A 16,713-nucleotide genomic window follows, 5' to 3' on the forward strand; every position below is an offset into this window, starting at 1 on the left:
TTTAACAGTGTTTTATGATTGATTAGAAGAACATTAACTTTTAGTATATTGTCCGGTCGGATAAGGAGTGGGTGGTATGTTTTGTAATGTACCCCAATATAGGCCTGGGCAGTCACCTAACCTGTCATCTACATTTTCCCTGCCATTGTACTACATAATGGGTTTTTGGTATTGACCTATTACCTAGTTAGGTGCTGCATAATATATTGTAGGCTTTTACCAGAAAACTAGCCTCATTAATTATGCATGAGGATTCTCAGAATCACAGCAGGATTACCATATTCTGTATAATAACTATGTATAAGGGTCATCCCTTCCGACATCCACAGCTGACATGAAACAGCAAGGTAGAACCACTGAGGGTACCTTTTGGGTATATATACACCATATCTTTGCTGGGACAGGCAGAGGAGAAAGACTTCCATGTGACACACCGATGCGAGACGCTGAGGTTCCTGCACGCATACACTCCAGCACACAGTGGTCTGACATCACCCGCGGGGTGTCCATTTCGAGACCAAGATGAGGTCCTTCATTCTCTCACACCAGATAATGGGGTTGGCCTCATCCTAGGGGGATTTATGGCTCCACACCTACATACATGCTAGGTACACTTAGGTACATCTAGTTAGGGTTGCATCATAGGAGTACTCATTATTACTGTGATGTATTTATATGCTTGCATATATTCATTGATTTAGCACTATGGTAGAAATCTACCATCCATTTATTCTGTTGGTGCTTATAAACGTTTTTATCTGTTTCTGTCTTATGGATGTTTCAGCGCACCTATTTTACACTAGAATGACACTGGTTCAATAAACACTTATTGGAATTGTCCCCACTGTGTATTCTGTGTTTCTCTCTGAGACAAAGTGAGCACAAGTGACTGAGAAAAAAGTACTGTACGGTTTCCACAATCTCTGATGGGACAGGGTTGTCATTTTCAACAGTCACCAGAAACTATTCTCTCCTTGGTAAGAGGGGTTCATAGTGGCACTGTGAGCTAGCTGGTTTTCAGGCAAACATATCCAATGGGGTTTTCTGGAATCGGTCTGGACACCAATCCCATAGTTTATGTTATGTAAAAGTGCAGATCCTATATAGTATCATAGGAACTACACAACACTTCCATTTGTACCAATACTACCATGAGAAACCATGCAAGGCAGCAACAAACAGCGGGACCTTCGGATACTAATACTACATCTACAAATCTTGGTAGCAATATAAGCTCTAACCCTCCGAGGTCTGACCAATCAAAGCCAAGAGGGCTTCTTTCTTCCTGGTGAAGTACACATGGAAGCAAGACAAGACCCTTAACTGAGGAACATAGAAGTGTGTCAAATAATATCGGCCCCCACATCCCACCGGAGTACACTCCTTATTGAATTGTCCTGAAAAATGTTCCTAAAATTGAGCAATCACAACCCAAATCACATGCCTCCTTAAAGAACAAAGTAGCACACTGGATGCAGAAACACTCCAGATGGTCCTGTGAGCTTCCACACTATATTGTAACAACAAGAAGTGTCTCAAAAGTTGGCCTCTTACCTAAATATTTGCAAGATGACTGTTTGATAGTCAATTTTAGAAGACCAAATATAGCCGGGGCTTTATTACATTCTCTCAACCACACTGCCTCCTCCTCGGAGGGCATCAGCGCCCTCCCCCTGGGCTTCTAGTATCCCCCTGAAGCTCATAGGCCCCTTCTCAATGCCTATAACAATCCCAATCCAGTCAATGTAAGGAGTAAATTAGCATTCCATCAATCCAACTCTAACCCTCCCTTAGCTTTATTTGACAGGATTTATATTTTGTCCCCCCTAGAGCAACTGGACTTACTACCTCACGGGGTATCGCTAACCGTGACAACATCTAATTGCCTAATAACAGCAATCTCAAACAAATATGACTTAAAGATCTTCCTACAGGGCTGAGTCTTGAAGTTTAATCTCTTGGAACGTGGCTGGCCTGCGCCCAAGATGGGCTGAAGGTAGTCAACCATAATCAAATAATCTGCTGTCAAGAGACACAGCTTTTGGACCAGTCACATACAAATGGGTTTGTCACCTACCATGTTGCAGCCACTCCCTCGAAGTCAGGTCGAGTTAAAAGGGGGTTTAGTTACTTTTATATCTGTCTATTTGGTTGATTGCACAATATCCAAGAAGGATACCACATCTTTCTCCCACATCCTTCTAATCAACTTGCAGAAACCATTTGATTTGGTATTTGTACATTTTTATTATATGAGGATAATATAGATGATGCCCTGTATAAGATCATAAGCGACCACATAAAGGAGGTATTAGTTATCTGGGTAGATGATTTTAACATCGAAATGTGTACTTTTGGAGTATCTCCAATTTGGGGAGTCAGCAACGAATTTAAGCAGCCGCTCACACACTGTAAACACAATCCTTACAGTGACTCACTAAACAGAGTGACCCTTGCAAACAATCTAATTTCTGCATCAGAATGCTGCATGCAGAGTGAGCTAAAGCTCCCGACATTTATGGGCCCTAGCTCAAGCTCCACAATTGATCATGTTTTAATCTCCAAGGAGCTGACATCAGTGCTTATGACATGTGAAGTAGTAGCCTTGTGTATAAGTGACCACAACCTGCTCATATTGGAGCTTAATATACCGCTCAATAAGGTCACGCAGAAAATCCCTCAACCACAGATATAGTATAGCAGGATTAAATTACTATCTATCAAATGGGAGAAAATCGATAAGGAAGCATTCCATAGAGATCTCCTTATGGACAATCACGCAGAAAATAGATAAGATCCTTCAAAAAGCAACTAACCTGACAGAAGTAACAACTGCATACACAAGGCTGAATAATTATATGGCAGACAGATCAACCAAGTGTGTGGCGAAATCCAGTTCAAATCCAAGGTACTTTGGTGGAACCTGCTCTAATGCCCATATCATCTTAAGCTTACTAAATGCCCACGAGACCAGACAGGAGTAACCCAGGCTAGGAAAATCTATATAGAAGCAACTAAAAAAAAGAAAGATTAAGATAAAGGAAAAGGCTTAGTGTCTTAGGGTGGCAAGTGAGACGAAAGACTCCAGAGCTTTTTGCCAGATTGTAAACTCCCTGAACCCCTTGGAGGATATCCTCCAAACAATGGACTTTGTTATCTGAAGCAAAGACTGGGGGGGCCATTTCTCTAAAGTCTTCAGCCTAAAAGAGCAGACCCTGAAAACAGGCCCTAACATGATAGTTATCTGCAATCCAACTGCCACCCTGGAATTCAGCAATTGTATAAAAGTACGAGATGTAATCTTAGCCACCGAGAGCAGCCCAAGCCCTGGTTCTCAACATTCTGGTCACCCTTAAATACAAGTGTTATAAAAAGTGCAGTTACATGCCCCCGGGTAAAGACCTGGGAGAAGGCTGTAATCGTCCCTATCTTCAATAAAGGAGATAAGAGTCAGCCCCACTGCTATCACCTGATATCCCTCCTAGATAGCACAGTCAAGATCCTAGGAAGGGTAGTACTGGCCAATTTGGAAAGCTGGGATACAGAGACACGTGGGCTCTCAGACCTACAGTTTGGTTTCCATCCAGGGCTAGGTGCTGCTTAACAATCTTTAAATCTTGAGTGTCCAAAAATATACTAAGGCTAAAGAAGGATGTGCTATTTCACAAAAAGTACTCCCCTGGTTATTTAACCGTTGGGACAGTTTTGAGGAAAATTTCTGAACTAACACTGGTGGAAAACCCTACGTGAAGCTATGAATATCACACCACTATGAAGTGGGAAAGGAGGCACGTCCTTTTGTTTTATATTCCCTCACACACCCTAGTGGTGTTATGCTTCATCATCAGGACACCCTGACACCTAGAAGTCAGGGTGGGCTCGACCATATTTCAGGGAGCGCTTAGTAAGATGTTTTTGGCAAGGGGGATAAAGATTAAAAAATCCACTGTCAGATCCCAGTTTCCCTTTATTCTTGGATCTGCCAGGGATTTTAAAAAGGAAAATTCGGGTCAAAAGGGATATTATGGTCCTAAGACCCTATTGCCAACATATTTCAGTCCGCTGGTGCCCCATGAAGGGTGCTGGACTTTCTTCAGGGCGGTTATTGTTGCCCCATGGGAAAAAGGAATAGTAAGAGAATTTCCCTATACTATTTTGAATAAGGGCAGATAGCTACTCCTTAGTTGTATTTGGACTTTTTCTTTCAGTTAAATCACTCCATCTGCGGAAAGAAAAAGAAACAGCAAAATCCACCTTTGTATATATGTTCATATTACTCAAATCATCATGCGTTGTGCTGTTACCCCGTGTTACAATGGTACGAAGGTGACAAACGCAGTAATCTGTGTGATGCACTTGCATTTGTCTATCACACACTCAAATCTGTGTATTACCCATGTGGTGGCGACAAATTGTTGCATACTGTCATCTTTCTCACACTAGTGTGTGTTCAACACTAATGAAACATCTGTGTCATTCTTACTCACGCAAAACATGCCAATATGAAATCGCCGTGCCTCTCATCCATGTGCTATTTTAAAAGTATCTACACACTAAACCTGGGCGTAGTTTGCAAAGTAGTAGTGCACTTCGCATTACACAAGTTTCGCGTAGCTACGCGAGCTGCGTAGTGCTGTTGGGAAAATGCTGTTCGCACTGATATAGTCCTCTTAATTGAAGGTGCCATACAACGTACTATTCAAGGGATTTTTTGGGATAATCTGACCTCTTCCTATGACATTCTTTTGGCGGAGGCAGACTGGCCTCCGGCTTTCATTTTAGATGCTCCGAGAGGGGAGGAGGTAATCCTCCCGTCCTTTGCGCACACGGTGCCAAAGGAACACGCTAAAAAGTTTGCAGAGGAGTGGGCACAGGTGCGTGCTCCGGCTTTGTATAGCACTCAGGTAGGCTGGGATAAATTGTCCCCCAGCCATGAGATTCCATTATGGTCTATGCCCCAGCCACAGCCCCAATATCCCATGCGTCGTGAAGGTAGACCCCACGTCGCGGAAATCCTTGATCAATTGGAATATCAGGGTGTTATTGAAACATATGTGTCACCGGTGAAAAATCCTTTATTCACTGTAACGAAGCCTGATGGGTCGTACCGCCTAGTTTTGGATTATCGGCACCTAAACTCTCATTGCCGGACATGCGCGGTACAGAATACCCTCAGTTCTGCCCTAGTGGATAGTCTTGTGAGTAAACGGTTTAAAACCACACCTGACATATCCAATGGCTTTTACAGCCATAACCTGTCCTTACTTAGTAGTCAGTGTACAGCATTTACATCTGGCGGCAAGCAAAAACAATTTAAAAGTTTGGCCATGGGCTATAAAAACAGCCCTGGCGTCTTTGCCGCACGTGTAGTCTCTCTGTTAGAGAGCATAGACCCTGATGTGTACTCATATGTTGATGATATCTATCTCACAGACGACGAGTTGTGGCCGAATCTGTGTCGCGTTGATCACATTATTGTAATGTTTGCAGACTTCGGCTTCAAATTCAACTTTGCGAAGTCTCACATTGCAGAGTATACAGTGTTGTTTTTGGGCTACGAGCTCAACAATGAAGGTCGAGGACTGGCTCCTCACTTTCTGGAAAAGTGCGCATGTTTGCGTGCTCCAACAACATTGAAAAAATGTTGGTCGTACGTACATTCCTGATTATGCCCAGCGTATCAAGCCGCTTTATGCCTTGGTACAACCTACTTTTTCCAAATCGAGCTGGCTGCCGGAGCATTCAGCAATTTTGCAATCTTTGCAAGCTGATCTTCTTGCTTCAAAATACTTTCTGACATGTGATAACCACACTAACCTGGTAATAAGAATTGTACCAGGCGCCTTGGGTTTCACGTACTTGACGTTCAATGAGGGCAACACTGTCCCCATTGCATACTAATCACACCTGTACACTTCGGCTGAACTGCGCTTTTCCTCTGTCGAGAAAGTTTTAACGGCGGTACAGATGGCAATTCTGAAAGAACAAGCGCTGTCGCAAGGAAAACGTATGTTGGTGGTGACACCATATCCTGCCCTGGAGGCAGTGACGAAAGCAAGTGTACCTAATTCTAAAGCTTTGCATCCACGTTGGATACAATGGACCACTTCCTTGACATCGCCCGATGTCACCTGCATCTTTGATGCCTCATTACAGACTCAGGAGTATTTACAGTATGAGTTAGTTCATCCTGCTCCTCTGTCTTTGCGCCCGCTCGAAGATTACCATTGTGTCATTTACACTGACGGTTCGGCGCAACCGGCGACTAGATTGAAGCATGCCTATTCGGTGGCCTGCGCAATTGTGGCAGGTACTTTCGTAAATGGTGAATTCCAATCTGATGTCGTGCATACGCAGTCATTGGGCGATTGTACCGCACAATTAGCAGAGCTACGCGCTCTGGTGCTTGCACTGGAGTTTGCTGATTCTCGAGTCACTACTCATATAGTAAGTGACTCGTTTTACTGTGTTCAGTCCTTTAACGACAATTTATTCTTTTGGTCTCAAAATGAATACCGTGATTCCAAAGGTAGCACAATTAAGCATAAAATGCTTTGGGTTTGAGTGGCAGAACTTAAAGAACATCTGCCTCTCGTGAATGTAATTCACACTCTTGGGCATCAACGCGTTGGTGTCCACGCTGTAGGCAACAGCTTAGCTGACAAAGCAGCAAAAACAGCAGTGGCGACATATCTAGTAGCAGCAGTTACAAGATCCAAAAGTAAGATCGATGATGACATCTTGGCAGCTATCGCTGCTACAGAGAAGGGATGTAATTGCCCGAGAGGTTTCTCTTCTCGATACCATTATCACTTAAGTCCTGATAACGTCCCATTAGTGAGAATTAACGACGTTGGTGACAGGTTGATTCCCAACGCGGACTGCAGACCATCTTTGATATCGGCGGCTCAAGAGGGTATGGCGTCTGCCCATGCCGGCGTTGCAGCCACTGTTAATCTGTTACAACAACATTACTGGTGGCGCAGGTTATATAAACAGGCTCGCACTTATGTCCTTGATTGTGACATTTGCCAGCAGATTAAACCTTCAACTGCTGCGCGACAACCACAAACTCAGTTGTACATTTCCAATAAACCACTTGGGTACAAGTACAAGTATATCTTAGTTGCAGTGGATTCATGCACACGTTTTCTGTGGGTATGGCCACAAAGGAGTGCTGATGTCCGTACTGTCATCAGGGATTTGCGTGTCTTTGTGGGAAAGCTTTGCGTGTGGTACCTTTCGTTCTCATCAGGGCCCTGCATTCGCCTCTAAGGCATACAAAGAAGCCATGAAAAATGTGGGGGTCCAGGTCAAATTTTCATCTCCCTACCGACCTGAGGGTAATAGTGTGGTGGAGCAAATGAACCGTGACTTAAAGCATTCCTTGACAGCTAGGGTTTTAGGCACTGTCCGGAACTGGTTGACCCATTTGTATGACGTCCAAGGTGCACTTAATAATCTCCCTAGAAGGTCTCTGGGTGGGCGGACCCCATACATGATGCTCTTTGGCATAAAAATGTTTGTCCCGGACCTTGACGGTCTCGACATGGCGAATTTGGGAGGCAGGGTGAGCACTACTTGCATGTAAAACAGAGCTACATGCAGTGTTTTTACAGAACAGTTTTGTCTCCAAAATCCCATTATCAACATAGAGTGTAACATCCAAAAAAGTAAATTTCAGTCTTACTAAAATTATAGGTAAAACTGAGGTTGAAATCATTGGTATTCAGATGGCAAATGAAATCCTTCAGATCTTTCATGTCACCCCCCCATATGAGTAGGATGTCGTCAATGAACTGACCCCAATATACAATATGGTTGGTCAACTGAGATGGACATCTCCTCCAAATGTTTTGTAATTCATAGAAGCCCATATAGATATTCGCAAATGAAGGCGAAAATTTCGCCCCCATTGCGACTCCTGAATGTTGTCTATACCATGTGTCAAGGTGTTTGAAATAGTTATTCTCTAAGGTTAGTTTAGTAAGTTCCAGGACCATTCTAGTGTGATCATACAAAGTTGCATCCCGTTTGGAAAGAAAGTATGTTAATGCTTCCATGCCTATGTCCAATGGAATGCTGGTGTATAGTGCATTGACATCCAATGTTACAAGAGTAAGATCATCGGTCCACGAAAAATTTTCTAATTTGTTGAGGAGATCTTTCGTATCCTCAATAAATGCTGGTAACTGACGTACAATAGGTTGTAAGTAAATGTCTATGTATTCAGATGTATGCTCAGGGTGTGCTGGTGAAATTGCAAAAGTAGATATCATTCCCATTCAAAATGGATATATTGGGAATTGGACGTACACGATAGCTCTTTCTCCTGAAGCAAATCTTATATATTCTAGAGGTTGTGTTCGTACACTGCACCTTTAGGTTATTTTAGAGATTTTGTACATCATTCATACATCCTTTTTACTATCAGGGTGGTATTAATGATGCAATTCTGGGCGGATGTATTAAGGACATGGAGTATTCCTGAGCGATATTAGGTAATTATGTTTCCATTTACACAGGAATGCTATAAATAACTCCCAGGCTGCACGTTATAATACAGTTTTATTATTGAACTAATTTTTTATAAAATTCCTTTTACTCGTACATGATACTTGAATCGTGTCTATACAATTGTTTTACATAGTCATTTACATACCTTTTTTTTACCAGATTTCATGTGACGTTTGCTTATACATTATGGAGATGTCTTATTGATTTGATATCTCGTTATTGACATCCTGCTTTGAAGTTTGAAAGCAATTAACCAACCATTAGGTGGGTCTCTATTGTATACCCTCGTTCCATATTGTTATAATTCACTTCATATTAGGATATGTCGTATACTCACATTGTACGTTGATCCGGGACAGCACAGACAATAATTTTGGGTGGAGTACTAGGCATTTCTATATATATTTCTTTAATATCATAGGACTCAATTAATGGGCCTTTATGATAGATTCCGACCTTTCTATTATATACCACATCATTATTGGATCACTACATTCTTGTTTTTCTTTCTGATCTCTTTCTACTCTGGAGTTTGGTAGCCACTACTTTGGGTGACGCATTTGGTTCTCTGATTTTCGCATTTGAGCACTCTAACTGTTTTTGGATATCTTTCTTCACTATTGGTGAGATCTTTTCTGCTCTCTTTTTGTTTGGTTTTAGAATAACATTTGAGATGTGTTTGCTAATTCTAAATATTGTTTTCTGTAAGTTTCATCACAGTGCTTATGTACTTATTTCTATGTCCACAGCCTTGAGAAAGTCACTGTGCATATCTGAGGAACTTCGATTTCTGATCGCGATCGAATCGACCCGCCATTTTGTGCTCCACCGCCATTTTGTGTTGCCATCACTCAGGCAGCACGGCGAACAAAGTCTATTCTGCTTTTTCTGCAGCCTGGTGTCGAAATACGCTTTCTGCCTCTGTTTGCAAAGCTGATGTTAGGACTGGCCGAGTACACTAATCCCTGTCTGGCTTTTCTAATCCCCGTCTCAACTATCTGTTGATTCACACTATTCTTTTCTGACTTTATCTTATCGTCTGGCCTTCACTGTCTTCTGCTAGCATTCTCTCGTTTCACAACTGTCCTCCAACACACACAAACGTATCTCGCCACCTGCAAGTTAGTTACGAATCCGTTAATGAATTAGTTGGAGGGAGGGGTGGCAAACATAGTTGGAGGAGAGGTTTCTTCGAGTCATCTGACACTTTGTTTTCCAAACTCTCCTATTGGTTCTGTCCTGTTTTCCAACTTTCCTTATTGGCTCTTTCTTGTATACTTTGGGTGTATATTTGGTTAATGTATATGTTTCTATATAGTATATAAGTTTGTGCGCCACAGAGTGAAGTGGCAGTCTCCTGAGAACCTACCTTGTGTACTTCTGGGATAACTGTACTAGCTGCAGCTAAATAAACCTGATCTTCTAACGCCGACAGAGTGTCCCGTGTCTCTGTGTAGCTGAGCAGGTGAATCCAGGAGACTAGGGCGTACCCTGTGCCGCCAGGCCCAAAGGTTCTGGTTCCTAAACTGGCGCCCAACGTTGGGCGGCTTCAGTGGTACCGGTTCTGCCCGAAGGTCGTGAGGAACACCACAAGAAAATTCCGGAGGGTTCGCGAGCCACGTTAAGCGACCCCTGTATGTCGAAAGTGGTCCGAAGGTCTTTTACAGCGCGGTTACTCCTTCCTGACGGCTACTAACAACCGTTGCCTTGACTGCCGCCCTGCCTTGGCCCTTCCTTTGATGATGTATGATAAGGCGAGACGATAGACGGGCCTCTGTTGGCGGGAGAAGACGTCCTTAGTTAAGTATCTTCGTGGGTCGCGCCCACAATTTTTGTCCTTTGTTTTCTTAGTATTTGTGGTCCTTAGATTCGACTATTGCAATAGCCGAAGCCGAGGGTAAGTGCATTTGTGCTGCGTAAACTGAGTTTTACCCCCTTGAAGTTTGTGAACAGTCCGGTGATATCACGAGATGCCTGGACTGACTAAGTTTGGAAGAGTTTGTTGCTTTGGTTGTAATAGGGATTCCCGACTTGAGGACTCTTGTCCGATTCCTTCGGTTGGAGCTCCCACATATGAGCTCTATTCAAAACATGGTATTGGCCCCTTTGCCTTTAGCGAGGCATGGACCTGATATACAAAGAAAGATGGTGTTCTAAAATGGCCAGAAAATGGTAGTTTTGATCCTAATGTGCTAGACAATTCAGAAGCAGTTTTATTCAAAAGAAAAGCCCGGCCGGCAATGTTTGACTCTTTCCGCCTTTGGTGTAAGTAAGCAAAACAGAACGAAATTAAACAAGAAAAACGAGATAGAAAAGCACAGGTTATGACAATTATACAGGCTGCCCAACAGTTTAAAAATGATGAAATTGATAATGCGACTGAAATCTCAGAAAGACAGCATCATATGTTGATAGATAAATGCTATCCGGTGTTGCCTGTTTCCCCTTCTGAAAACAAGAAAGATATAGAAGAAGATCCCCTAATGTCCCACTTATTAAGGTTGCCTCTGCCCTATGCACAAAGTGCCAATACACCTCAGCCGTTACAGCCTGTTCAGCGGCCAGCGGTACCTCTGCCTGTTCCGGCTCTTCCGCATTTGCCTCATCCAGTATTACCGCCTTTGCCGGTTTTACCGTTAACTTCAACTTCTTTGCCCTCATCTCCTAATCTTAGATTTCTCTTGCCTTCTGCTCCTCCTGCAGTCATCGATTCTCCTTCTGTCAATTCTCCTAATACTTTGTCTCCAATTCTTATGTCTAATTCTCCGTCTGTGCGTATGCGTCTCACAGACTCAGTCACTGGTATTCTATCTCCATTCTTTGAAGCTTTAAATGTGTCTCCGGCTTTTGCTCGAAGCCAGTCTCGTAGTCAGTTCCCAGATTTTGAAGAACGAGAAAGGTTGGACTCTCTTGCACGTAGATGGATCAAAAAGGGTCCTCAATACTGTGTGCCTGATATTATGTCTACCTTTTCACAATGGAATGCTCCTACGCAAAGATATGTTTTTAATACAATGTGCGACACACTCATTAAAGAATGGGAAGATGTGAGTTCGAGTCCGATCCCACAAGATCTATTAGAGGTTCAGACTGATTTTGATAAAGGACTTATTGTTGGTTCTAAGGTTGAGAAAGCTGTAAGGACACTTATTTCTTATAGATCCTTATTGTCCTCTCAGGCTTTCCTTGATTCTGATCCGTCAGTTAAACTGACACTGAAAAATTATGCCATGAGAGAGGTTCCTCCAGTATGGAAGGAAGAGGTAGCGGGAGTAGGTGGTAATGCACCTATCCCTGCTCATTTCCAACGTATATGGGTTCATGTCCCTTGGAAGAGATCTGAAGTCTTGGCCCTTAAACAGACTCTACCGGATCCTCGTAAAAACCCTGCAGGTTATTATAAAGAATTATCACAGACAGTTGATGCTTGCATTATGAACCTAGCAGACATCGACATGTTGATGGGAAATGTAGTTCCACAGACAATATGGGCTAAGATTCGTAAAGAGGATCACGCCCAGGAACTAGGTGCTACTTGGGATGTTATAACTACCACAGACAGAGATCAAGTGGGTGGTGCAAAGCCTGATGCTTTGATTTCGGAACTCCCTGGTAGAATCATTACATTGATGATAACCATGATGCCTGCATTGAGAGTAAATTGGGATAAACTAGCAGCATGCAAACAAAAGAAAGATGAGAATGTCTCTGATTTCTTTACTCGTTTCGAGGAGACATTTATTGATCATAGTGGTCAAGATATGGCTACAGAGGGTGGACAGCGATTATTTGTGGACAAATTTGTATTTAATTTGCTTCCCGAGCTGTTACACAAATTGAAAGATTCAGAAAGTTCATGGACTGTTTTTTCTTCTGCCCAGATATTGGCTACTGCACAATAATATGAAAACAGAGCTAAAGAAGAAAAAGAAAAGCAAGAGAAAAAGACGAAAGAATTAAAAACGAAGGTTCTCTTGCAACAAGCTTATCCTCCACGTTATACTCAGCCTCAATTTCAACAGCCTCCGCAGTTTCAGAGGTTGTATCAAAAACCTGAGCCATACATTCCGCGACCTTTGTTAGGACCTAATCAATGTGCCTATTGTAGAGAGGAAGGTCATTTTAAGAATAGTTGTCCGGTTTTATTGCAACGCAGCGGAGCATTATCTGCTCCACGAGGTCGCGCTGGCCTCCAGTCAGCAAACAGAGGTAGAGGTCGGGGTGTGTTGACTCAAGAACAACGTGCCCTTCCTCCTCCCAATTCCGTGAACTACTTTGATCAGCAAAATGTTAGGTCTACACAGTATTACAATGAAGAACATTATATTGAAGGCGAGAATGAAAGTCTTCATGCTAACTAGGACTGCCATGGACAAAGTAAGGGAGTTGTGTCGATCCCAGTAGATCAGAATGGACCTTTTGTTAACGTCACTACAATGGGTGTTTCAGAGCCATTTCTTCTAGATAATGGGGCAATGAGAAGTTCTATCATTCATTCTAAACTCCCTGGTGTTACGAAGTCACCCACCTGTTCTTTGGATTGCTTCTTCTCTGATGCCGATAGGTCCCAAAACCCTCCGAGGCCTACCAGAGTGGCAAGAAGTATACTTAACCTCTCTGACAAACCCCTAAGGGGAAGGGGAATGGGAATGAGAAAAACAAGATACGCTGAGTTGAATCGTCAGCTTCTTATCTGCGCCAGGTCGGTGCAAGTTTTTTCTCTCAAGTTGAAGCGTCTGCGAGCGTCAATCAGTAGTGTCCTAGAAATGCAAACACACGCTTAGTAGACTGACTCTCCTGAATATCACAAACTGTTATACTCCTTTATCGGGAATCACCTACCCTAGACGACAAGCTCTTTTTCATGCTTCAATAACAAGGTTTAACTACCATCAGAATCTCATAAGTTCTGTTGAAAAAGAAAGATGCAACAATACTGTAATGTACCATTCACCATAGACTGGATCAGACTCTTAACGTCTTTTGTTATGGTTAGTATGTTAGTGTAACGCGATTAGTGCCTGTAGTGACATACCTTGAAATTCTTCTGGCTGAATTCAAATATTCGTGAACTAAAAGAAATAAGAAACAAAAGAACAAGAGACAAGAGCCACTACAAATAATGCTGCTTGGTTCTGAGAATACTTGACCTTTGTACACTCAGTAATTCTCTTGTATTAACATTGATGCACATACATAATAGTTGCCCAATTCAATGAACATAATCTTTTCTGCTTATTTATCTACATGCTTCTTTGGGCGCAATAATGAGCATTACAGCTTCGTTAGTCACTCACTAAACCCATATGTCCATGTTATTGTTGTCCGTTCTTAGGTAGTTCAGATTTGCAACACTAACAAAAAAGAAGTTCTTCCGCTAATAATGTCCGTTTGTTGTGAACGTTCTTTGTGCCAAAACACATCAAGATCCGCTTTAAAATAGGAACGATCTTACCGCTGTCAACAAAGGCATTCACTGTTGTTTTTGAATCAACCTTCTTTCCTTTTGTCTTTCAGGAAGTCGGCTCCGGAAGTTGGTCCGTCGACAAACACCGTCCGCCCGAGAATGAAAAAGGATGCAGAGTCGGCGGAGTTCAGGAGAGCAGAGGAGGAGGACCCGGAAACCTGGAACAGGAACAGATGCCGAGGAAGACGCACTGGAGAGAGCCCGGAGAGCTTCGGTCAGGAACAGGTGAGTGATCCGCTATCGAGTAAGCGAAGCACCGGTTTGAGGTGGGTGGGGTTTTTATAGTATTACGGAAGGGGAGCAAGACTGCAAGCTACGCTTTTCACGCACGTGTCCTTGCGCCCGTGCCACGGGGAGATGAACAAGGCAGTAAATCACGTTTTCAGTGCACACGATCTTGCGCTTGCATGTGCAATGTAACGGTGAAAAACGTGAGCCAGCAATAATCATTGATACAAACGTGAAAACAGGCTTTTACACGTGCAATTAAAAGTACACATGACAATCTTTTTCCTTGGGGCACATGAATCAAATAATCATTGGTACAAACAAGAAATTGGGGCACATGAATCAAATAATCATTGGTACAAACAAGAAAATAAACAGAAAATCAATGAATCAATTACATCTCTGAAGTACTCTAAATGGGGGCTGCTGTTGATAGTGCTGATCTTGTAACAGTTCCCCCCCCCAAAGGTCGCCTTACAGGGCGAGGTTTCGTGGGATGAAGAGCATGAAAGGATCTAACCAATCTAGGGGCGTGGACCTGAGTTTCTGGTTCCCATGACCTGTCTGAAACGTCATACCCCTTCCAGTCAATTAAATAATAAAGACGACCGTTTATTCTTTTTGAATCAAGAATGCGGTGTACTTCATATTCCAGGTGATCCCCAATAATTACTGGTGGAGGTGGATTATCCGATCTAGTGTGGGAATCGTGAGGTTTAACAAGAGAAACATGAAACACCGGATGAATGCTGTAATCTTTGGGTAACGTGAGTCTAATGGAAACTGGGTTAATGATCTTTTCAATTGGGAATGGACCAATGAATCGTGGTTTTAATTTCTTAGGACCCTCCAACTGGATATTTCGAGTAGACAACCAAACTAACTCCCCTACCTTATATGGCGGTGCTGGGATCCGATGTTTATCAGTGGATATTTTGGCCTTTATTTTGTTTTTGGCCAAGTGATTTCGTGCATGTTCTTGAAATTTTTGTAGTTTTCTCAACCTCTCATTGACTGCAGGTATGTTAGTGTCTGGTTCAGGGAATAATACCGGAACTGATCGTGGATGCCAACCAGTTAAAAAGAAAAACGGGGAACAACCTAATGCAGCATGGTGACTATTATTGTATGAGAATTCAGCTAAGGGTAAGACCTCATCCCATTCAGATGCTACTGATGAGGTCAAACAGCGCAAGCTCTGTTCCAAATATTGGTTTACTTTTTCGGTCTGACCATCAGTTTGCGGATGGTAAGACGACGATAATGCTATTTCAATTCCTAATTGCTGACATAACTGCTGCCAAAATTTTGAAAGGAACTGAGGGCCTCTGTCCGAAATTATCTTACTAGGCAAGCCGTGTAGTTTCACAATATTATTCAAGAAGATATCACTAAATTCCATAGCTGATGGTAATTTACATAAGGGAATAAAATGTCCCATCTTAGATAGTAAATCAACTACTACCAGAATTGTGGTGTGATTATGTGATTTAGGAAGGTCCGTAATAAAATCCAGGCTGATGGTATGCCAGGGTGAAGGGGGAATTGGTAAAGGTTGTAGTAACCCCATAGGAGGTAAATGGGAAGATTTTTGTCGCGCACAAATCGGACAGGACTTAACATATTGTTGTACATCTTGTTTAAGAGTGTTCCACCAAAAATGTCTTTGACATAAATCTAGGGTTTTAGTAACGCCTGGATGTCCTGCAATACTAGAATCATGATTCCATTTTAAAACTTCTAGTTGTAAGTCCTTGTGAGGGATATATAATTTGTTGTCATGAAAAAGAAACCCATCGTGAATAGAATTCTTTTTTTGTGTTAACCATTGTTGATGGTTAATATGTTGTGTTTCTTGTTTAACCTGATTTAAAAAGGTTTCAGATTGAGTGGGAGCTGCAATTTTTTCAAGTGGAATTATGCTTGGTGGGTCATAGCTTTTGTCATTATTCTTCTCGCACACTAATCGTGACAAAGTATCGGACAACAGTTGTTTCTCTCCCGGGCGATAAGTAATCAGGAAGTCAAATTCGCTAAAGAAAAGCAACCAACGCATTTGTCTGGGAGTTAGCGCTTTGACTGTGGAGAAGAATTGAAGATTTTTATGGTCTGAGAATATTGTGATGGTATGTTTTGCTCCTAATAAATGATGTCTCCATTCTTGGAAAACAGCTTTGATTGCTAATAACTCACGTTCAGCTATGGTGTAATTTTGTTCAGCAGCCAGCAATTTACGTGAGTAAAAGGCTACTGGATGTAAACGTCCAGTTCCAGAATCTTTTTGTAGTAAAACCCCTCCCAAGGCTGTTTGTGAGGCGTCTGCTTCTACAAAAAATGGTTTATCTGGGTCAGGATGGATTAAAATTGGTGCTGAAGTGAACGCTTCTTTAAACGTTTTGAAGGCTAACTCAGCCTCTGAGGTCCATTTAAACTTTTGTCCTTTTTTTAGTAATTGTGTGATTGGCGTGACAATTTCAGAAAATTTTGAGATAAAACGTCTA

This window comes from Triturus cristatus, chromosome 4_1 (assembly GCF_964204655.1).
Source record: "Triturus cristatus chromosome 4_1, aTriCri1.1, whole genome shotgun sequence".
NCBI lineage: Eukaryota > Metazoa > Chordata > Amphibia > Caudata > Salamandridae > Triturus > Triturus cristatus.